This window comes from Myodes glareolus, chromosome 9 (assembly GCF_982192425.1).
Source record: "Myodes glareolus chromosome 9, mMyoGla1.1, whole genome shotgun sequence".
NCBI classification, from domain to species: Eukaryota; Metazoa; Chordata; class Mammalia; order Rodentia; family Cricetidae; genus Myodes; species Myodes glareolus.
In genome coordinates, this window is record NC_142034.1 from 6822799 (window position 1) to 6845957 (window position 23159).

The 23159-nt window shown below is 44.7% G+C and overlaps 1 long non-coding RNA gene, 1 other non-coding gene and 1 pseudogene across 3 annotated transcripts; 1 reads left to right on the plus strand and 2 right to left on the minus strand.

Moving 5' to 3' along the window:
- Positions 1-38: 38 nt before the first annotated feature.
- On the plus strand, positions 39-13303 carry LOC146893347 (uncharacterized). 2 transcript variants are annotated; one of them, XR_015738715.1, is made up of 4 exons: positions 39-262; positions 694-776; positions 11350-11439; positions 12138-13303. It is a non-coding gene; the product is annotated as an uncharacterized LOC146893347 (long non-coding RNA). The 2 variants fall into 2 exon arrangements; XR_015738714.1 differs by having other exon boundaries at positions 40-262; positions 691-776.
- LOC148120751 (pre-mRNA-processing factor 17 pseudogene) lies at positions 2112-7446 on the minus strand (annotated as a pseudogene).
- LOC125411757 (small nucleolar RNA SNORA70) lies at positions 12267-12400 on the minus strand. The gene has a single exon (XR_007235390.1). It is a non-coding gene; the product is annotated as a small nucleolar RNA SNORA70 (small nucleolar RNA).
- Positions 13304-23159: the final 9856 nt, after the last annotated feature.

Genomic DNA, 23159 nt, shown 5'->3' on the forward strand with positions numbered 1-23159 from the left:
AATACAAACGTGGGAAAGGAAGTCAGAAGACTCTCTCTGGTATTTTATTCTCATGCCAACTGAATTACCTTGATTGGTTTTTGTTTCGTTTTGTTGAGATGGGGTCTTACTGTGTAGCCCGGGCCTGCCTAAACCTTACTGTGGAGACCAAGATGGCTTTTGGAACTCACGAAGATCTGCCTGCCTTTGCCGCTCTAGTGCTGGGTTAAAGGACTGCCCACCACTCAAGGCCTGGCTTGACTCAAACTGTTTAAACTCAAGCGTGAGTCCCCTTGTGCTCTACCCTGAACAGAGCCTGCTGACCTGGAACCCTGCTCGCTGCAGCATCCCGGGCCCGTTCTTCTAAGACAGCCTCTCTCCCCAGGCTGCCGGGCCAGGATGTGTATGCATGCTTGCCACATGCGCGCGTGCGGGGAGTGGGGGATTGGGAGGTGGGGGGAGAGGTTCATCTGAGTGCCAGACCAGGGGGTGGCCCAGCCCTCGCCTGCTATGTGCCTGTGCCAATGCCTTAGAATAGCAAAGTTTATCAAGGATATTCTTATAAAGTGTCCCCCTGACAGTGTGAATAAGCTACGTGAGGGAAGACAGGTTTATTTAAAGATAATTTCTAGATTCCTGCCTGGGTTGTCACTATAAAAAGTTGGCATAATTGATGACCATTGATAAAATGCCTTTTCTATCTTGGGGTAGCAGGGGCTTTGTGCGGCGTATGACGGACGATCAGCTGTTACTCCACCTGGCTTTCCCCAGCCTCCTCTCGAATTGCAGGCTGCCTGGTTAGTTTTTTTTATTGTAGTTCTGTCTGTCCTTTCTTCTTGTGTCCATAGAAACAAACAGTAAGGCACGGAGGGAACTTTCCCTAGCGGTCCCTGTGAGTCCCAGAACTATACTTGGAGCCCAAGAGTTTTCTTTGCCCTTAAACCAGACACAGGACTTCCAGGTCTCTTGGTGATGTCTTCTAGCTAAGTCCATATGGTACCCTGGCCATTGAATATAGTTTACAATGTGTACCCCTGAGAGGGTCCTGGTTCAGGATTTAGTTATGGGGGATGAGAGGCCCCATCCTTATATAGACTGTGGCCTCCAACATAAAAAGCATATGCTCCATCAAGCATGCTGTCCTCAAACTCATTCTGTAGACCAGGCTGGCCTCTAACTCACAGAGACAGAACGCCTCTGCCTTCCAAGTGCCGAGGTTAGTCATGCACCACTATAGCCGGCTTTAAAAGTCTTTTTTCTTTTAGTTTTATTTTTCTTTTGAGATTTTATTTAATATATATATACATATACATATATGTGTGTGTGTGTGTGTGTGTGTGTTCTGTCTGCATGTATGCCTTTACTGAGAAAGAGGACATCAGATCCCACATCAGATCCCACTCTAGATGGTTGTGAACTGCCATGTGGTTGCTGGGCATCAAACTCAGTACCTCTGAAAGAGCAGCCTTTTTTGGGGGGTAGTATTCAGAACAGGCTTTCCTCAATTTATAGATCAGACTGGCCTCAACTTTAGAGATCCGCCTGCCTCTGCACGTGTCACCACTGCCCAGCTAAATATTTTATCTTTATTTTGTACATGTATGCATGTATACCACATGTCTGGCTGGTACCCAAGGAGGCCAGGAAGGCATCAGAGCTGCTAGAACTTGAGTTGTAAATAGTTGTTAGTGGCCTGTAGGTTGGGAATCAAATCCAGGTCTTCTACATGAGCAAATGTCCTAACCACGAGACAGTATCTCCAGTGCTCTCCCCAGCCCCTTTTCTTTTTGTTTTTAGGCAGGGTTTTACTATGTAGCCCTGGCTAGACTGGAACTCATTGTTTAGACCAAGCTGGTCTTGCACCCCCAGAGACTTGCCAGCCTCCCTAGTGATGGGATTAAACACGTGCCCCATCGTGCTAGAGTATTTTAATGCTTTTTTAAATCTGGTTGATAACACATACATCTAAATTTGTAAGAAATTTTCCAATATAATCAATACTCATGTGTTCTCATAGTCATTAAGATACTAATAGATCATAGACGTATGAGCTGTGGCTGCTCAGACAAATTTTAGTCTGAATTTCAGATGTGGCAATGTCCTATGAGGAATCTTCCTAAGCCTCGGGTTCCTCAGAGGACTTTAGGTATTGACGGGATCTTCTGGTAGGATTGTCCGAGGAGACCGTGGTCAGCAAAGGACAGGTGTGGTTGGAGACCGTGGTCAGCAAAGTACAGGTGTGGTTGCAGTGAAGAAGCCAGGATCTGATCTGGTAGAAGAGCTAAATTCAACTTCACAGAGAATTCTACAAATATTAAAAGATGTACTAAAATTTTTTCAATGCCTGCTGAGGTGGCTCAGTGAGGAAAGATGCTGTCATCAGGCCCGATGACCTGAGTTCAATTCCCAGGATCCACAGGGTAGAAAAAGAGAAGGAAGTTGGGAGGTGGTGGCATGTGCCTTTAATTCCAGCACTTGGGAGGCAGAGGCAGGTGGTTCTCTGTGAGTTCGAGGTCAGCCTGGTCTACAGAGTGAGTACCAGGACAGTCAGGAATGTTACACAGAGAAACCCTGTCAAAAAAAAAAAAGGAGAGAACAAACTCCTACAGGTTATATATTCTGATACAAGTTATAGTCTGAACTGTCACACACTTGCATGCAGGAAGACACACAGACATTGATGAATAAATGGAATTTTTTCCTTTATCTTTTTTTATTAATATTTATTGAGCTCTACATTTTTTCTCTGCTCCCCTCCCTGCCTCTCCCCTTTCCTCTTCAACCCTCCCCCAAGGTCCCCATGCTCCCAATTTACTCAGGAGATCTTGTCTTTTTCTACTTTCTACTTCCCATGTAGATTAGATCTATGTAAGTCTCTCTTAGTGTCTGCATTGTTGTCTAAGTTCTCTGGGATTGTGATTTGTAGGCTGATTCTCTTTGCTTTTTGTTTAAAAACCACCTATGAGTGAGTACATGTGATAATTGTCTTTCTGTGTCTGGGTTACCTCACTCAAGATAATGTTTTCTAGCTCCATCCATTTCCCTGCAAAATTCAAGCTATCGTCATTTTTTTATGTTGAGGTCTTTGATCTTTTTGGATTTGAGTTTTGTGCATGGTGATAGATACGGGTCTATTTTCATTCTTCTACATGTTGATATCCAGTTATGCCAGCACCACTTTTAAATATGCTTTCTTTTTTTCCATTTGATATTTTTTGCTTCTTTATCAAAGATCAGGTGTTTAAAGATGTGTGGATTGATATCCGGGTCTTCTATTTGGTTCCATTGGTCCTCCTGTCTGTTCTTAAGCCAATACCAGGCTGTTTTCAGTACTGTAGCTTTGTAGTAGAGTTTGAAGTCAGGAATTGTGATGCCTTCAGAAGTTTTTTTATTGCATAGGATTGTTTTGGCTATCCTGGGTTTTTTGCTTTTCCAAATGAAGTTGAGTATCGTTCTTTCAAGGTCTTTAAGAATTTTGATCGGCAGAATTTTTATTTATTTATTTATTATGTATACAATATTCTGTCTGCGTGTATGCCTTCAGGTCAGAAAAGGCCACCAGACCTCATTACAGATGGTTGTGAGCCACCATGTGGTTCTGGGAATAGAACTCAGGACCTTTGGAAGAGCAGGCAATGCCCTTAACCGCTGAGCCATCTCTCCAGCCCAATTTTTTTTTTTTTTTTTTTTAACGAGGCAGGGTTTCTCTGTGTAACAGCTCTGGGAGTCCTGGAACTAGCTCTTGTAGACCAGGTTGGCCTCAAACTCACAGAGATCCACCTGCCTCTGCCTCCTGAGTACTGGGATTAAAGGCATGTGCCACCACTACCTGACCCTGGAATTTTACATGTATCATTTATTTTGGAATAATTAATGCATGTAACTAAATATTTTAAAATATAAAGAGTTAAGGAGTAGAAGATTAACCAGGCAGTGGTGGTGCACGCCTTTATTCCAGCACTCAGGAGGCAGAAGCACTAATCTACTTCAGAGAAGTTAATGAGCATTGAGGAAACGCCACACGGAGTTTACTTTCTTTGTGGCAAAAGTAAACGACTGGGCAAGAAAATTCCCTTGCCTCAACTGCAGACAGTACGCTGTCCTAATTGGACAGGCAGGACACAGAAGAAAGTGACTGCCAAGCATTATCAAGACACAGATGGACAGCCCTTCCGAATATCCAGCTTCCAGAAAAGTCTGTCAGATATGCTAGGTCTGTAGGCCAAAGATGGATGCCCCTCATTGCAGAGAAACTTTGGGTGACTGTCCAGGCAGTCAGCTGCTTCTGTCATTTCTCACAGTTGTTGGAAGTTGCTTGCTTGCATTTCCTGCTTACTCAGCTAATATTAATTCCTTCTTGGGTCTCTGAGGAAGTTGAAGACTGGATAGTTATAGTTTTCCTTGGTTGCCAGATACAAAAAGCAAGTTATATAGAAAGTAAATTAGTCCAAGGTTTTGGACTCACCAAGATAGGATAGATGTGGAGTACTTTCTCTGAATTTGTCAAATGCAAATGGACTAGACATTGTTGATATATTTATTGCCTGTGTGTGTATAGTATTTATTATATACAGTTTTTTTTATATTAGTTATAGCCTTTGTTAAAATTTTAGACAAAAAAACATCTTAAATGCCATATTCTGTAGATTTCTGAAGTGTTTGAAAATGACCTATCTAAGGGGGCTGGAGAGATGGCTCAGTGGTTAAGAGCATTGCCTGCTCTTCCAAAGGTCCTGAGTTCAATTCCCAGCAACCACATGGTGGCTCACAACCATCTGTAATGAGGTTTGGCGCCCTCTTCTGGCCTGCAGACATACACACAGACAGAATATTGTATACATAATAAATAAATATTTAAAAAAAAAAAAAAGAAAATGACCTATCTAAGTCAGGCAGTGGTGGCGCATGCCTTTAATCCCAGCACTCAGGAGGCAGAGGCAGGCGTATCTGTGAGTTCGAGGCCAGCCTTATCTACAAGAGTGAAGAGCTAGTTCCAGGACAGGCTTCAAAAGCTACAGTGAAACCCTGTCTCGAAAAACCAAAAATAAAATAAAATAAAATAAGAAAATGACCTATCTAAAATATATATTTGTTTGACCTTGAAAACATACCTAATGTGACTACAATTTGATTATAATAGGTGCATTTTCTTATTATTGTAAACAGTTAGTAATAATAACTTTCAGGACTAGAAACTTGCATTACATTGTCAAATGAGCTGTATGGGTACAATGCCTCGAACAGGAGTAGAAATACACATACAGCATGTTCTAACAAAATTCATCTCAAATTTGTATCAATATATAAAATTTTTATACAATATACAAAAACCCAATACAATGTAAAGCATTTAAAACTAGCCAATGCTTTTTAAAAGTAGCATGCCTTTAATCTCAGCACTCAGAAGGCAGAGGCAGGTGAATCTCTGTGAGTTCGAGGCCAGCCTGGTCTACAAGTTCCAGGACAAGTTCCAAAGCTATAGAGAAACCTTGTCTCAAAAAACCAAAAAAATAAAAAAATAAAAGTAGATTCAATAATCTACCTTTTTATCTTATCAATATTGGTCCCTCCCAACTCTGTCCCTAACTCCTAATATCTCTCTCCTGGGTTCACTAAGACGAACTTCTTACATATTCTCCCAGAAATTCTCATTAACATTTTTAAAAAATCACACTATTTCAAAAGTTGGAAACTCCCAAACTGTCCACTGTAGCATGAGGCAATTTTACAACACTCTTAACGAAAACTGGGGGTCAACTTCATAAGGCCATGTATGGAAAGATTACCTACAAATCAAATTATCATCCAACACATTTTAATAACTAGTTAAATATGACTCTGAATCAAAAATGATCCCAGATTTGTGAACAAGCTAATCCCATTAGTCCCACAGTTTAGTGAGCCGTCCCAGTCACACTTGATGACCTTGAACGTTTCATGGGGGCTGCCACACCCATTGCACCTACACACACTTTATCACGGGTTTTAAAAAAACTGTAGAGGGGGCTGGAGAGATGGCTCAGTGGTTAAGAACATTGCCTGCTCTTCCAAAGGTCCAGAATTCAATTCCCAGAACCACATGGTGGCTCACAACCATCTGTAATGATGTCTGGTGCCCTCTTCTGGCCTGTAGGCATACACACAGACAGGATATTGTATACATAATAAATAAATAAATAAATAGAAGTGAATTGAACAACTGTAGAGTTTTGTGATCTTCCAGTCCCAAATGTTTAATTTTCCATTTCCATCTCCTGTGATCACACAGCTCATGTCTACCTGACAAACGTAGCCTGCTGCCAGGTGGCCCTTACATTTTCTCCTTATTTCATCTGAATCTGTTCTGTGCTCCAGAATTAAGATTCGGCTGTCCACTGACTGGCATGCTACCTGTTTCCATTTGGAGACAAATCACTGCAGACATTGAGTGCACACTGGGCTCTGTTGTGTACTTAAAACCCACAGTGATGTCCCATCCCCAAACTCAGGCTCTTATCATCAGACATACTCACAAATCTTCAGTTCTCATCAACAAAAACAACGGTGTTGACAGCTCCCAAATGCCGATCATATTCCTGAACAATCTCTTCACTGCACGATCTTTCTGCCAGACGTCCCAGCCACAAAGAGATTTTGCTTGTCTTCATCAGGATTGAACCCGACACAATAGGGTGCTTTTCGGTTTGTAAATCTTGGCTTACCCTGTCCCGTCTCTGTGTCCCAGAGCTTCAGGCACCTGTCATAGGCTGCTCTGAGGAACCGTGTCCCTGCAGTGTTGACGCAGATGTCCCTCACAGCTTTACTGTGATCGATAAATGTGTTCAGACAGCGCCGGTCTCCATAAACTTCCCATAGCTTAACTTTACAGTCCATGGAACAAGACAGCAGCAAACGTCCAGAAAGAGGAAACAGCCTGACCACACCGACACCCTTTGTGTCCAGACCACACACGAACTTGGGTTTTGGGAAGACAACATTTTCAGGTGGTCCAGACGACTGTAGATGATTAACACCGACATCCTGAGGTGTGTGCACGCAGGACCTGCCTTGAGCGTCATACATTTCTTCAATGTGTAAGATTGTCTTCTCCTCCCCAGGTCTCTCCTCTTCCTGTTTGCCTTTTTTCTGCCTCTTTGCTGTGATTTCATCCAACTCCTTTTGTTCTTCGTCTGAACATCTGACTACATCTTTTTCATCCACAAATTTTGCCCATGGTCCCAAGAAACCATCAATATTAGAAGCATCATTTTCTTTGAACTTTTTCCTCTTTTCTGTTTTCTTCTGACCAGTTTCAAATACAAATGTCCATCTTTGCCATTCATACATGAAGTCATTGATATGAGCTGCTCTAGATATCCAGAAGGCTTATTTCTGGAGCAGCCATAGGAGCAATCTCAAAGGTAGAATTATATTGAATTTCTTTGACAGCAGGGTCAAGGTGAACTCCAATCTCCAAATCTTCCTCAACTGCCACCTCCAGAGCCGAGTCACCGCCACTGTCTGAGAGGACTTGGCTAAAGGCGATTTGGTCAAGTGCATGAGATCCGGCGGCTGGCAGCAGACACCGACTGCCCTCACTGTCGGGGTCCAGTTCAGACCCATACGAAGCAGCTAGAGCTGCGATCGCAGCGGACATGACTGCAACAGATACTCTCTGCTGCGGTCAGGCCAGGGCGGAAGACCGGAAGACGCAGTGACTCCCAGGACCTCGTTGGGTGCCAGATGTAGCGCAAATTCTAGTTGGTCTTAAGCTCAGAGAAGCAAGGCAGCCAGCCACTAGTTCTTACCTCTACAGAATCCTCAGATCCAATGAGTACTCCTATCTCTGCAATCTTCAGACTGAATGGGCTTGAGATCCCGTCTCCACCCACTTTATATTCCTGTCTCCACCTCCCTAGTGCTGGGATTAAAGGCGTGAGCCACCTCCACCACTGCCTGGCTCTGCTTCTCTTTCCGTCGCAGTGGCAGTCGTAGCCCAGGGCAGCCTTGAACTCCTGGTCTTCCTGCTTTCCCCTCCTGAGTGCTGGGATTATGGTCTCTGGCCTGGCCTCTATGGTTAACTATTGGTTAGCTCCGCCCTCTGATCTTCAGGTAAGCTTTATTTACTAGAGCACAGACAAAATATCACCACATCTTTTAGTATATCAGACTGCATCAATCCATCAACAGAGTTCATCAAATGAACCCCAGAAATCTGACAAAGTGTTTCATGAAATCTCTGTGATTATTGAAAAGCAAATGACTTCCACTTGGGGAAAGGTTCATAGTATACCACATTAAATCACTGAGTTAAAAAAATCAGCTGGGCAGTGGTAGCACACACCTTTAATCCCAGCACTCAGGAGACAGAGGCAGGTGAATATCTGAGTTCAAGGCCAGCCTGGTCTACAGAGTGAGTTCCAGGACAGTCAGGGCTGCACAGAGAAACCCTGTCTCAAAAAACAAAAAACAAAATAAAACAAAAAATCAACTTTCATAGGAAATTCCTCTTGAAGAGCACTGGATCGGAGTGTTGTCAGGTGCAGGCCTGTTATCTCAGTTGTCTGGGTAACTGAAGCAGGAGGATCTCAAGTTCAAGGTTGGCTTGGGCTGCAGAGTGGGTTCTAGGCTAGCCTGGGCAACCTAAGGAGATGCTGCCTCAAAAGTCAAAAGTAAAAGGAGAGTTGGGGTTATAACTCTATGGGAGGGTACTTGTCCACCAAACCCAAGGCGATGGGTTCTACCCCCGTACCAGAAATGCAAAGATACAAACAAAATGCCTTGCTAAGCATATGGCCGAGTGGTCTGATAATAAAAGCAGCTGCCTGTGCCCTCCTAACGGACCCTGAGTACAGAGAGTATTTTGACAGCGTGTTTACTTCTCTACGGCCTGTGCCAGAGTGAAATCTTTCTAGCTATAATAAGACACGTGGGCTCAGAAAAGCAATATGATTCAGAGGCAGGAACCACGACTCCCAGAGCAAAGATTCCCTCTTGGGGAGTCTGCTGGCTTCATCTTTCACAAAGGGTGTCGGGGAGGGGCTAAGCCAAGCTTGCAGATCTGAACTATGGACGGTGGCTCATGCCCGAAATTCTCCGCTCGCCAAGCCCACATTGTCTGCATTCCCCTTGCTTTCTCTTCTCGCCTCTTGGACACAGATACTTGAGGTCACATAGCTTCTCCTTCAGCTGCTGGAGGGTCTCAAGGAGAGGGTAGAGGGAACAATAATTGGAGACCTTATATAAAAAAACCTGAAGGTCCCTTCCTCTATTCTCCCTTGGCTGTTGGGGTGCATTTCTGTGGGACAGAATGCGTTTCTTTGAGGGTTTTGTTTTGTTTGTGTGTGTGTGTGTGTGTGTGTGTGTGTGTGTGCGCGCACATGTGAGTATAAGCACCCACAGCATATGTGAGGAGGTCAAAGGACAACTTGGGTGAGTCAGTTTTCTCTTTCTACCACAGTAGGTATCAACCTCAGCCTGCCAATCAGATTTGCTGGAAAGTCCCATTACTAAATGAACCATCTTGCTGGCCTCAAAACGAGATCTTATGATAGATGGGCTTGGTGAACTTAACCCAGTTTCAGTCCTAAGGGCACCTGTTTATGGGACCAACAGGGCTATTTGCCGTCATGTTGTTAATAGGCCAACTGCTTGTGTGTTTACGTAGGGGGCTAAGGGAGGTGACATGTCTCCAGTGTCCTGCCAAACAAACATACCTAATCACCCCCACTGAAAGTGAGTCTGCAACCTCAGAAATACAGGCCAACATTCAACAAGCATATTTATAAAAAGGAAGAGAGGGGGGCTGGAGAGATGGCTCAGCGGTTAAGAGCATTGTCTGCTCTTCCAAAGGTCCTGAGTTCAATTCCCGGCCACCACATGGTGGCTCACAACCATCTGTAATGAGGTCTGGTGCCCTCTTCTGGTCTGCAGACAGAATATTGTATACATAATAAGTAAATAAATAAATAAAAAAAAGGAAGAGAGGCAGGGAGCCATAATACATGCTTGCACACACAAAGATTGTGCACACACACATGCGCACACTAATAATTAATGAAAACATTCCAACAAAATGAAATCCTACTTGGAGCTTTCCTGAACCCACTAAGGTAGAACATGTCTAATTTCCAACAAGAAACACAACAGTGACACTCTAGTGTATGTGTGTGTGTGTGCATGTGTAGGCCAAAAGTTAATGTTAAATGCCCTTTTTCTTTTTTTTAAATGTATTTATTTTTATTGTATGAATGTCTGTTTTTGTTTTGTGTACATCGGTGTTTTGACATGGGTGGCAGGTCCCCTGCAACTGGAGTCACAGACAGCTGTGAGCTGACATTTGGGTGCTGGGAATTGAACCTGCGTCCTCTGGAAGAGCAGTCAGTCCTTTTAACCACTGAGTTATCTCTCCAGCCCTAAATGCCCTTTTTCTTTTTTCTCTTTTCCTTTTTTCTTTTTTCTTTTTTTTCCTTTCTTTTCTTTTTTTCTTTTCTTTTTTTTTTTTTTTGGTTGGGGGCAGGGTTTGCAAGACAGGCTTTCTCTATTTAATAGCCCTAGCTGTTCTGGAACTAGCTCATGTAGACCAGGCTGGCCTCAAATTCACAGAGATCCTCCTACCTCTGCCTCCCAAGTGCTGGTATTAAAGGTGTGCACCACCACCGCCCAGCATAAGTGCCCTTTTTCAATTGTTCTTTACCTTCTTTTTTGAGACAGGGTCTCTCACTGAACCTGAAGTCAACAGGTGTGTAGTTCAGTGCCTGGATTTTTATGTGATCCGAATGTAGGTCCTCTTGTTTGGGTGACAGGCTCTTTTTACTATCCGAGTCATCTCCCCAAGCCCACTTTCCCCCTTTAACACCAAAGACAATCCCATCCAGTTCTTTCTTCTTCTGCTGATGATCATGTCTAACTTCTCACTTTGATCCTTGTGGTCCAGACCTCTCCTCCTTTGACCTTCACACCAGGCCAGACTGATAAACCTTTTATGTTTACAGTATCAGGGATGACCCCCACACAGCCCACTCCTTCCTTCCATCCTTCCTTCTCTCCTCTCTAAGGATCTTATGCTCTCTAGACAAGTGCTCTACCACAGAGTTATACCTTATAGGAGATATATCATACACACACACTCACACACACACATTAGAGTCTCACTGGGGCTGGAGAGATAACTCAGGGGCTAAGAGGTCTTGTTGCTCTTGCAGAGGACCTGGATTCAACTCCCAGCATCCACACGATGGTTCACAACCATCTGTAATTCAGTTTCAGGGGATCTAATGCCTTCTTCGGACACTAAGCAAGCAGGAGACACTCTACAGACATACACGCAGGCAAAACACTCACACATAAAATAAAATGAATAAATCTATTAAATCTCACTTTATGTCCCAGGCCAACCTCAAAGACAACAATTCTCCTGTTGCAGCATCCTGAGTGATGGGGTTTCAGATATGTGGCACCGTGCCTGCCTCATAGAATCAGGTACTATTTTTTTGTTTTGTTTTGCTTCTTCAGACAGACTAGATGTGAAAGTTATTACTGAAAATTGATGTAGGAGGATCATCTGTCTATGTGTTACTTTCATTGGTTAATAAAAAGACTGCCTTGGCCTTTGATAGGACAGCAGCTTAGATAGGTGGAGTAGACAGAACAGGGTGCTGGGAGAAAGAAGCAGAGTCAGTCAGATGCCATGATTCCCCTTCCTGAGACAGACGCTGGCTAGATTCATGCCGGTAAGCCACGACCTTGTGGTGGCATACAGATTATTAGATATGGGTTAGTCAAGATGTGAGAGTTAGCCAATAAAAGGCTAGAACTAATGGGCCAGGCAGTGTTTAAATGAATACAGTTTCTGTGTAATTATTTCGGGTGTAAACTAGCCAGGGAGCCAGGATCCCAGCGGGAACGCAGCCCGCTGCTCCTTTTGCAACAAAAATGACTTGGTGGCATTGTAGGACGCAGCACAGTGGAAGCCCTCAGAAGCTCAGAACTGCCACTTGTCCAGGGGATCATGATTAGGGACATATTTCACCCCATCGTTATCAGGGATGTATTGCTTCTCAGCTCCCAAGTCCTCAGTTCATCTACAATACACTTGATGAAGCCCCACTTCTTTGAGATGTGGATCTTCTGACGGCCAGGGAACTTGAACACTCAAACTTACGTTCCTTATTCCACAGGTTGGTACAGATGGACACAGCGACCTGGCCTAGTCACTGTGCCCTGGAGCTTCCCAGAGACACACTGAACACCTGTCTAATCTACACTGGGGACAGCTTTGTAATCAGAGATAGGAACATCTACCAGAAAACTGTCTCCAAAGCCCCTTAGGACAACTCAGATAGACAAGAGACTGCCAACACTACCAACGGGGCTGTTGTGTGTAGCCATTGCATGCCAGGTCCCCAAGAAGACGAGAACCTGGCGGACTAGTTGGCTGTGGGCATGGTCTGTACCTTTCACGTCTCTTCCATCTTTTGTGTATGGAATCTGCTTGCCCAGCGCCTCTCGCCCTGTGTGTACATAAGCACAGCTATATAAAGCGAAAGCTCTTCCCCGTCTGACATACATAAATATAAGGGAGAGTAACACCGTCCCCTCTGGTTGCCAGGCAGTTCTGGTATTTATATTGATTTTAGCTCATGATGCTTACAGAGATTTAATTATCCTAAGAATCTAATGTTCATGTTAATTTGGGAGAGGATGGAGATTTGGTGTCTCAGGCAGAGCCAAACGTTTGAGAGCTGGTTGATCTGTAGGTCCAGAAAAGCCGCCAAGACTTGGAAGCAAACTGTTTCACCCTTATAACTCTAGGCAGAGTGGAGAAGGGGTCTCTGCATTTCCAGAGGCTTTTCACATATCTGACATAGTCAGCTAGGGGAAAACGGAAGGATTTTTTTCTTTCTTTCTTTCTTTTCTTTTCTTTCTTTCTTTCTTTCTTTCTTTCTTTTTTTTTGTTTGTTTTTTGAGACAGGGTTTCTCTGTAGCTTTGGAGCTTGTTCTGGATCAAGATTGGACAGACGACCAGGTGGTGGTGGCACATCACATGCCTTGCTTAGGAGGCAGAGACAGACAGATCTCTGTGAATTCAAGGCCAGCCTGTTCTATAAAGCAAGTTCTAGGACAACCAAGTCTACACAGAGAAATCATGTCTTGAAAAAGAAGTACAAACAAACACCCCCTCCACACACAGACTTTGGTGCCAGTTCCTTCTCTCCTCGCTTGCAGTATTAGCATATGAAGGGTTACAGGCAAGCATACTGGTCTCGATATTCTAGCTGTCAGTTCAAGCCTTTAGCTCTATTTTGTATGACACACAGCCAATAAACCATGTCTGTTACCACCAGAGCGATTGGTTTCCCTTACATCACGTAGCCTTCTCCCTCTGTGGTCAAGCTGCTCAGGCAGACATTGGTCCCTGGGAAAGCCTGGTTCAGGTTGTTCATTTACCTCCAGATCCTGACTGATAATTTCCTCCATGTCATGACCTTGTTGTAATAACAATGATGTTATTTTTTTTTAAAGTGAGGCCCTTCCCTTTTTTGGAGGCAAAAGTCTGTTCATTCCAAGATAACCTTGCACTGGTTATAGCCAAGGATGGCCTTGAACTTCTGATCCTCTTGCTGTTGACTCTTGAGTACTGGGATTACAGGCGTGTGCCACCAGGGCTAGTCTTATGTGGTGCGCGGCATCCACACCAGGATTTCATTCTTACTCAACAAGCACCCTACCAACTGAGCTGCGGAAAGTGAACACTGAACACTAATTTTTTTTTTTTTTGACAGGTTTTCTCCGTGTAACAGCCTCAGCTGTCCTGGAACTAGCTCTGTGAATCAAGCTGTCTTTGAACTCACAGAAATCCACCTGCCACTGCCTCCTGAGTGCTGGGCTTAAAGGAATGTGCCGCCACCGCCACCTGACTTTGCTATCACTTTTAAAGAAGTTTATATTGGGTTTAAATGAAAAGCACAATATGTATTATTTCGTCTTGGTGTAAAACCTTCAGACACTGAAGATCCTGGCCAGATAGAAGGGCGCTAGCCAGTCCTGGTGGTACAGGCCTGTGATCCCGAAGCTTGGCAGGTAGGAGCAGGAAGGTGGGAGTTCAGAGTCAACTTGAACAGCATAGTGAGTTCTAAGTCATGCTGGACTACACGAGAGCCTGCCAAACAGCAACACCTTCACCCAGGGGAACTACACATTTGAGGCCAGTTTATATATATACATATATATACACATATATATGTGCATATATATATATATATATATATATAGAGAGAGAGAGAGAGAGAGAGAGAGAGAGAGAGAGAGAGAGAAAGGAGACTTTTCTCAAAAGAAGAAGAGGAGGAGGAGAAAGAAAGAAAGGAAGGAAGGAAGGAAGGAAGGAAGGAAGGAAAAAGGACATTCAATCTAGATCTTGCCACTGTGTCTTCCAGAACCTGTAACAATTGAGAAGTCCAGAGAACCTAGGTCCTGCCCTGCGACCTAAAGCCAAAGGGACCAAAGCTATGTTTCATTCACTCAAGAAGGAACGGGGAAAACGCAGTTATGGAGCTTACTAAACACGTGGGAAAACATTGGTTCTGTTCTTTTGGAACCACAAAGTATCGAAAATTGCGAACCAAGATTCCCGAAGTGAGGAGGGTGAGAAGGGAGAGCTGTTCGCTCCTGTTTCTGTTTTAGTTCCAGGGAAGCAGGGTTTTCATTGCATGGGATGCAACTGGATATTTCCTCCGTCCTCCGTGGCTGGGCCCTGGCAAACACTGTTTCCTGGCACTCGAAGAGCGGCAAGTCCCAGCAGCGAGGTCAAATCCATTTTTGGAGCCAAACAGCCGTCTTCCTTTACAGTTTAGTTAGCTTTACAACCGCCAAGACCGCTCCGGGCCGTCTAGACTAGAGTGACATCTAATGGCAACAAAGGGAATTGTTCCAATTTCCCAGTCCTGTCAGGAACCTGCTGGAGTCCCGTGTTCCCACACAGTTGTCTTGATTGTATCACTCACTAATTACTCCCTAATTAATGATGACATGTACAGTTGACAACGTGGGTGTCCTAGACAGGCTGACTACTGCTGTGATGTCACACCATGACCAAAGCAACTCGGGGAGGGAAGGGTTTATTGGTTCACACTTCCACACTGTCACCCATCCTTGAAGGAAGTCAGGACAGGAACTCAAGCAGGGCAGTAGCTGATGGGGGAGTGTAATATGAGGGGGCTGCTTACTTGCTTGCTCCCCATGACTTGCTCAGCCTGCTCTTATAGAACCCATGACTACCAGTCCAGGGTAGACCACGATGGGCTGGAGCCTCCTCCATCAATCACTAATTAAGAAAATGCCATATGGCTGGGCATTGGTGGTGCACACCTTTAATCCCAGAACTTGAGAAGCAGAGACAGGTGGATGTCTGTGAGTTCAAGGTCACCCTGGTCTACAGAGTTCCAGGATAGCCGGACTATTTCACAGAGAAACCCTATCTCGGAAAAACAAAACAAAGAAAAAGAAAAGAAAAAAGAAAGAAAGATGCACGACAGGCCTGCCTACTATGGCTCAATCTATCTATCTATCTATCTATCTATCTATCATGTATACAATATTCTGTCTGTGTGTATGTCTGCAGGCCAGAAGAGGGCACAAGACATCATTAGAAATGGTTGTGAGCCACCATGTGGTTGTCCGGAATTGAACTCAGGACCTTTGAAAGAGCAGGCAATGCTCTTAACCACTGAGCCATCTCTCCAGGCCCTATGGCTCAATCTTATGGAGGCCTTTCTTTCTTTCTTTCTTTCTTTCTTTCTTTCTTTCTTTCTTTCTTTCTTTCTTTCTTTCTTTTTTTCCCTTTCTTCAGTTTTTCACTGTAGCTATCGAGCCTGTCCTGGACCTACCTAGCTCTTTTAGACATCTTGAAATTGTTCCTCTAGCAATGCTGGAGGGGCTGGGAATGTAGCTTATCAGAAGATTCTTGTCATGCATGCCTGCCTTCAGACCTCAGCAATGACAAACAAAACTCTACCACCAGCTGAGATGGCACATGTCTGTAATCCCAGCACTTGGGGGTTGTGTCCGGAGGATCATGAGTTTTAGACTGGCTTTGGTTACCTAGTAAGATTTTCTCTCAATAAAGCAAAAGCAACAACAAAAACTGAAGTGCATTTTTTTTTTAAATAGACAGGGCTTCTCTGTGTAGCTCTGACTGTCCTGGAACTCACTCTGTAGACCAGGCTGGTCTTAAACTCAGAGATCCACCTGCCTCTGCCTCCTGAGTGCTGCTGGGTCCAAAGGCACGTGCCACCCCATGCCCAACCAAAAATTTTTTATTATTTTATGGGTATGAGTGTTTTTCCTGCATGTATCTGTGCACAATATGTATGCAGTGCTCAAAGAGCCCAGAAGAGGGCATCAGAACCCATGGAACTGGAGTTACAGATCGTGAGCCTTCACGTGAGTATTGGAAATCAAACCCAGGTCCTCTGGAAGAGCATCAAGTGCCACCTCTTGAGCCACTTCTCTGGCCCAGGAATGTACTTTCCTGTAAAGCATGAAATAAGATGCATCTAACTCCAGGTCTCCATGGAACCAGTCATGGTGATGGTGATGCATGCCTTTAATCTTGGCACTTGGGGGACGGCAGAGGCATTCCAATCTCTATTAGTTCAAGCCTGGTCTATGTAGTGAGGTCAAGGTCAGACAAGGCTAGTAGTGAGACTGTGCCTAAAAACAACAACGACAGATATCAATGAAAAAAAAAAAAGTAAAAGAAAGACAGAATGGGGTGGGCAGTGAGATGACTCAGTGGGTACAGGAACCTGCTGCCAGGCCTGACCACCTGAGGTTGACCCCTGGACCCACACGGTGGAAACAAAGGACCGACCCCCACAAGTTGGCCTTTGACCTCTACACACACACTAAATAAATATTGTTTATTTTCTTTTTTTCTTTTTTTTTCTTTTTTAAAGAAAACTGATACAGGGTGTAGAAGCATATGCCAGTACACACAAGGCACTAGGTCCATCTCCAGCACCAAATAGCAACAACAACGACAGCAGTGATAATCTACAAACAGTGTAGCGGTTTAATCATCAGGTGATTCCAGATACAGGAAGGCTTAAGAGATAACAGTTTGGGGCTGGAGAGATGGCACTGACTGCTGGTCCAGAGGTCCTGAGTTCAATTCCCAGCAACCACCTGGTGGCTCACAACCATCTGTAATGAGATCTGGTGCCCTCTTCTGGCCTGCATGCAGGCAGAACATTGTATAAATAAATAAATCTTTAAAGAGAGAGAGAGAGAGCTAACAGTTTGAGACAGCACCCGTACATTTTAAATTTTGCTTTATCACATTGACTTTATTTTCATGTCTGCACACGTGTGCTCACTCTCACATGCAGGCATGTACCAGTGACACAGCATTCTTGTGGGAGTCAGAATTTAGCAAGTACTTGTTGAACATATCCTCCTATGTGGTAGGTAGGTGCACTTGGGGGTCGGGGGACAACTTAGAGGAGTCCGTTCTTTGCTTCCACCCTTTAGTTAGGTTCCAGGCATTAAACTCTAGGGGTCAGGCTGAGTAACCAGCCGTTTACCTGCCGAGCTATCTGGCTAGCTTTGTTTCATTTTGATTTTTTTGAAACAGGGTAATAGCTAGTCTTGTTTCATTTTGATTTTTTTTTGAACGGTATCTTTTTGTAGCCTTGGCTGTCTTGGAACTAGCTCTCTACACAAACTGGCCTTGAACTCACAGAGATTCACCTACTTCTGCCTCCTAAGTACTGGGTGTAAAGGTATACGCCACCACCTCCCTGCCCATTTCATTTTTTTTTAAGGTGATGCTTTACCCAGATCCTGGACTCATATGATCCCCCCGCACTCTCTTCCCGAGTGCTGAGGAGACCAGTGTCCAGTGGTTTTAGGCACAACATTTCTTTTAGGGCTCACAGAAACCATACACAATAGATAGTATGGCCTAGGCCCATTTTGTAGATGGGAAGATATTTCCAGAAACACAAGTTCTTCAGCTCTGTTCTGTGGGCTAATGCTCTTAAGCACTGTAAAAATTTGTCACTCATATTGGTTTAATAAAACGCTGATTGGCCAGTAACCAGGCAGGAAGTATTGGTGAGGCAACCAGACTAGGAGAATTCTGGGAAGGGGACAGGCAGAGATGTAGTCACAAACCAGACACAAAGGAAGCAAGATGAGAATGCCTTACTGAGAAAAGGTACCAAGCGATGTGGCTAAACATAGACAAGAATTATGGGTGAATTTAAGTCATAAGAGTTAGTTCATAATAAGCCTGAGCAATAGGTCAAATAGTTTGTAATTAATATTAGACGCTGTGTGTTTTTTTAGTACTGAATGGCTGCAGGACCAGGCGGGACAGAAATTTCTGTCTACAGCTCTGTCCAGTGTTACTACAGAGAAAGCCCAAGATGAGAATGGAAAATAAACAACTCATTTTGACCCAATGCAGATTGTTGGTTATGTCCATGGTGTAAAAAAAACTTGATAGAACCGATCAAAGAGAGCTTGGAGGAAGCGACAACAGGAGTTAGGACATGAAGGTGTCCAAGAGGTGGCTCAGTAGTTAAGAGCACAATTTGCTCTTGCAGAGGAACTCAGAACCCATCCAGTGGTTCACAGCCATCTGTGACTCAGTTCCAGGGGATCCAATGCCTTCTGACCTCTGCAGGGACCAGGCACACATGTGGTGCACAGACGTACATGCAGACAAAGCACATATAAAATGAAATGAACAAACTAATTACTTTTCTAAGAACCAAGAACACGAGCCAGCAATGATAGGCTACCCACCCCAGCTGAGGACTGAAACCCAGGGTCTTATATTTGCTAGGTAAACACTTGCTCTACCACTGAGTTAAATCTCCAACCTGCCAGACAACTTTTCCTAAGTTTGGCTTTGAAACTGAACATTGTGTCTGCTCTCTCAGACTTGGAGGGAAGAGATTTTAAATGTGAGATTATAACAGGGCATTTGGTATGCTGCCTTAGGGTTGCTATTGCTGTGATGAAACACCACAACCAGAAAACAAGTTGGGGAGGACAGGGTTTATTTGGCTTACACTTCCAGGCTTCTGTTCGTTACTAAAGGATGTCAGGACAGTAACTCAGACTGGGCAGGATCCTGGAGGCAGGGGTTGATGCGGAAGCTATGGACGAGTGCTGCTTACTAGCTTCCTCAGCCTGCTTTTTGTTGTTGTTGTTGTTGTTGTTGTTGCTGTTGTTTTTCAAGACAGGGTTTCTCTGTGTAGGCCATTAGCCCAGGCTGTCCTGGAACTCTCTTTGTAGACCAGGCTTGCCTCAAACTAACCGAGACCCACCTGCCTCTACCTCCCAAATTCTGGGATTAAAGGCATGCACCACCACTACCTGACAAGTTTTTTAAATTATTATTATTATTTTTCTTTATGTGTATGAATGTTTTGTATGTATGTGTCTTCAGAGGACATTGGATCCCCTGGAACTGGAGTTACAGATGGTTGTGAGCTGCCATGTGGGTACTGGGGGCCAACACCAGGTCCTCTGGAAGAGCAGCCAGTGCTCTTAACCACTGAGCCATCTCTCCAGCCTTTGAAGCTGTTAACTTAAACGAGGCGATTCAGCCCATTGAGAGCATTTTTAAACCAGGCTGTGGTTTTTTCAGTATTGTTTTGTTTTTAAGAAGTTTTTATTGATTATGTATACAGTGTTTGCCTCCATGTGTGCCTGCAGGCCAGAAGAGGGCATCAGATCCCACTATAGATGGTTGTGAGCCACCATGTGGTTGCTGGGAATTGAACTCAGGACCTTCGGAAGAGCAGCCAGTGCTCTTTACTGCTGAGTCACCTCTCCAGCCTCCCAGGCTGTATTTTAGAAGGAGAGAAAAATGAGTAGACAAAAGAAAGGGGATGGGGGCTGGAGAGATGGCTCAATGGTTAAGAGCACTGGCTGCTCTTCCAGAGGTCCTGAGTTCAATTCCCAGCAACCACATGGCGGCTGAGAACCATCTGTAATGAGGTCTGGCACCCTCCTCTGGCGTGCGGGCACACATGGAGGCATAATAAATCAATCTTAAAAAAAAAAAGAAAGAAAGGGGAGAATCTGGCCTCAGTCTTCAAAGGCTATGGCGTTCCCATTTGAGATAATGAAAAACTCAACTCATGAGCTTGGCCTGAGCTTGTCCCTGTAGCCCCAGTGACCCTGAGCTATCGGTAAGCCCTTCTGAGGCCGGAGCTTCAGTTGGGAGAGTGTGTGCCTAGCATGCACAGTTCTTTGAGCAGCGTGTGGGGGCACCAGACGCTGAGAACCAGACCCAGGTCCCTTAACCGCTCAGCCATCTTTCGAGCCCTAGACTCAACTCTTTCCCTTTAGTGAGCAGTAGGTGTCCAGGGAGAGACGTGGACCCAGAAACAGAAGGAATGGAAAAGTGCCAGCCTCCTCTGAACTTGATCTTGGAGCCCCTTCGGTGAACTGTCAAAAACAAAGTCCACTGTTCATTTGGGCTTTTATGCATTTGTTTATACGCGCACTGAGAAGCCTCAGCCGGCCCCAGACCCCACTGAAGCACTTTCCTGGCATTTCCCAGTTGCAGGCAGTGTGAAGTCCCAGAAGCACTTGAGGGACATGCCCCCACGTCCTCCCCACCCAGGGCTATTAACACTCCGATTCCTGGAATGGTAGACACAGGATTCCCAAGAGTCACGTACGCAGAAAGTATTGCCATTTAGGGGCCGCTTCAGAGACGGACCTGAGAAGCCACCGGAAGCAGCTTATTTAAGGTTCATATTTCCGGGTCCTTCTCAGAACTAATGATTGTAAATCTCTGAAATCCTGGAACCTCAAACAAATCACTACCCAGCCCACATCCTCCGTTTGGGAAGTGTTGCATTTATGAGAATTGTTGACCCCTTTTCTCCATCTTAAATGTTTACTGCTTCATCTAGAGGGGCCCCAGCCTGACTCTACCTATGGCAGGTGGTGCTCACTAATATTCTAGACGATTCAGACACCGCCTCCTCTACAGAGCCTCCACGAACTCCAGTCTTCCTTCTCTCTGGGTTTATTAATTTTCTTGAGATGTGGTCTCTCTTTGTATCATGAGCTGTCTCGGAACTGCTATGCCAACCAGATTGGCATTAATCTGCCTGCTTCTGCCTCCTAAGTGCTGGGATCAAAGGGTCGCATGCTTCTCTGGCTTCCCCTGGTGCTTGTGGAGTTTTGCTCGACGGTATCCCACTATTTGGAGGTGATTTATTAAAAATTATAGCAGGGCTGGGGTGACGGCTCCATGGGGAAGAACGCTTTCTACTCTTTCTGAACCAGGATCTCCAGCAGCCACGTAAAAGTGGCCATGGCCATGTGTGTCTGTAAGGCCAGTGTTGGGGAGTACAGAGAGACAGATCCCAGGCACTCACTGGCCATCCGCCTAGCCAGAACGGCAACTTCTAGTTCAATGGAGAACCGCGGAGGAAGACAGGAGTGGGTGTGTGGCCTTAAGCTCGGTGAGCAAGATCAACTGAGAAAATGTGAGGAGAATTTTGAAGGAACCACTGAACAGAAACAAGAAGATATAGGGGGCCTTGTGACTGACCTAAGGCCAGCTCCTAAGGAAGGCATCAGCAACACACAGGCAGCGAAATAGTAAATTCTAGGGCAGTGCCCAGTTCTTACCTGCAGGTGGCAGTATAGTAACTCATAAAAGTCACAGGCGGAAATCTCTTCTAGCCCCTAAAAGTAACCCCCCCCCCCCATACTGCAAAACAACAACAAAACCAGGGGGAGGCATAACATAGCTGGGGAATGGGATGGGCACACCACACACATTTTTGATGATTAATTTATATTCAGAAGTGGTTGATTTGGTCAGCAATTTGTTTGTTTGTTTGTTTGGTTGGTTGGTTGGTTTGGTTTGGTTTGGTTTTTCAAGACAGGGTTTTTCTGTAGCTTTGGAGACTATACTGGAACTAGCTGCTGTAGCCCAGGCTGGCCTCAGACTCACAGAGATCATCCTACCTTTGCCTCCTGAGCGCTGGGATTAAAGGCATGCGCCACCACTGCCCAGCTCTTTCAACAGGTTTTTATGCCAGAGCGTGACTGCTCCTTACCCATGGTTGCAACATTTTGGCACGATTACGATTACCTTTAAATATTCTTTCTGTGGCACACACCTTTAATCCTAGCACTCAGGAGGCAGACACAGGTGGATTTCTGTGAGTTTGAGGCCAGCCTGGTCTACAGAGTGAATTCCAGGACATTCAGGACTGTTTTACAGAGAAATGGTGTCTCAAAATTTTTTTTTTAAAATTAAATATTCTTTTTCAGATCTGGTATATTTACATGTATTTTTACATAGATATATTCAGTGTAGGGTTTTTGTTTTAATCAGGACTGCAGGTGGAATGGAATCACATAACCTTTTCTCTTCTCTTAAAATGTTTCAATGCCTACTCATTTTCTGAGTTATCATCTACTTTCTTAACTCCAGTTGATACATCCACACAGAAGAGCAGCCACAGCCAAGTGTGGTGGTGCACGCCTTTAATCTAAGCACTCAGGAGGCAGAAGCAGCAAGATTTCTGTGAGTTCAAGACTAGCCTGTTCTACAAAGTGAGTTCTAGGACAGCCAGGGTTACACAGAAAAACCCTGACACAACCCCTCCCCACAAAAAAAGAAAGAAAAAGGAAAACAACCACACTTTTACCTCGGTTCCTCTGCCTATCCACTTATTTACTTCACATGGGTACTAAGAATCTAAGAATATGGGGCTGGAGAGATGGTTCAGTGGTTAAGAACTCTGCCTGCTCTCCCAGAGGTCCTGAGTTCAGTTCCCAGTAACCACAGGGTGGCTCACAACCATCTGTAATGAGATCTGATGCCCTCTTCTGGCCTGCAAGGATCCATGCAGGCAGAACACTGTATATATAATAAATATTTAAAAAAAAATAATCTGTGAATATAAACACGAAAATGTGGAATTGTGTCTGGCCTAAAGCTCGGGACCATGGGGAGTCAATGAGACTGGAGGTATGACGGTAAAAATTCATTTTATTTCTAATCATGTTTAAATATGGGGGTAGATGCATGTGAGCGTGGGTGCCCGAGAACTTCACATCCCCACAGAGCTAAAGCTGCAGGAGGCTGTGCGGGTGCTGGGAACCAAACTCTGGTCCTTTACGGGAGCAGTAAGCCCTCTTCACCATCCCTC